The 606-nt window shown below is 37.1% G+C and overlaps 1 non-coding gene across 1 annotated transcript; it reads left to right on the top strand.

Moving 5' to 3' along the window:
• Positions 1-202: 202 nt before the first annotated feature.
• Positions 203-274, top strand: Trnae-uuc (transfer RNA glutamic acid (anticodon UUC)). The gene has a single exon. It is a non-coding gene; the product is annotated as a tRNA-Glu (tRNA).
• Positions 275-606: the final 332 nt, after the last annotated feature.

Below are 606 nucleotides of genomic sequence, written 5' to 3'. Positions count from 1 at the left end.
CAGCAGTTGTGTGTTGTATGCAAAGCCACTTTGTTTCGTTTAATTATAGACGACGTAAGTGCACGAAAAAGGCGACGTCGCTGTGCTCATGTTCAGTTTACACACCTTCTTCGTTGCGAGCATTGCTTCGTGAGTAATGTGAAAAGATCGTTTCTAATCGTGGCTTCGCTGTAGTATAGCATTGTGTGCCGAAGTGAATATATCCCATATGGTCTAGTGGCTAGGATATCTGGCTTTCACCCAGAAGGCCCGGGTTCGATTCCCGGTATGGGAAGTTTTTTTTATTTTATTATTTTTTTATTTTAATGAAATGAATTCTTTTAAATTAATTTATATTTCTTAATTGTATTTATTTCTTATATTTATTATTTAAATTTTAAATTCAGCTACACCAAAATAACTTCCCACTTGTTCCACTGTATCGCTTGCTGATCACTTTGTGCAAGCGAACGAAAATCATTTCACGGCTGTCAAATTTTCTATTAAAAAGCGTTATTCGGTTTCTTTGCGTACTGCACAGCGTCTACAAGTCAAAAGTGATTGGCGGGATATGTCAAAGAAGGTGTGGAGGCACACTTGAAGGCATTTGAGTGAGTAGTATAAATA

The sequence above is a fragment of the Anastrepha obliqua genome, chromosome 4, assembly GCF_027943255.1.
Source record: "Anastrepha obliqua isolate idAnaObli1 chromosome 4, idAnaObli1_1.0, whole genome shotgun sequence".
NCBI classification, from domain to species: domain Eukaryota; kingdom Metazoa; phylum Arthropoda; class Insecta; order Diptera; family Tephritidae; genus Anastrepha; species Anastrepha obliqua.
Note: the sequence above shows the minus strand (reverse complement) of the source record. Positions and strands in the feature narration are given on the sequence as shown.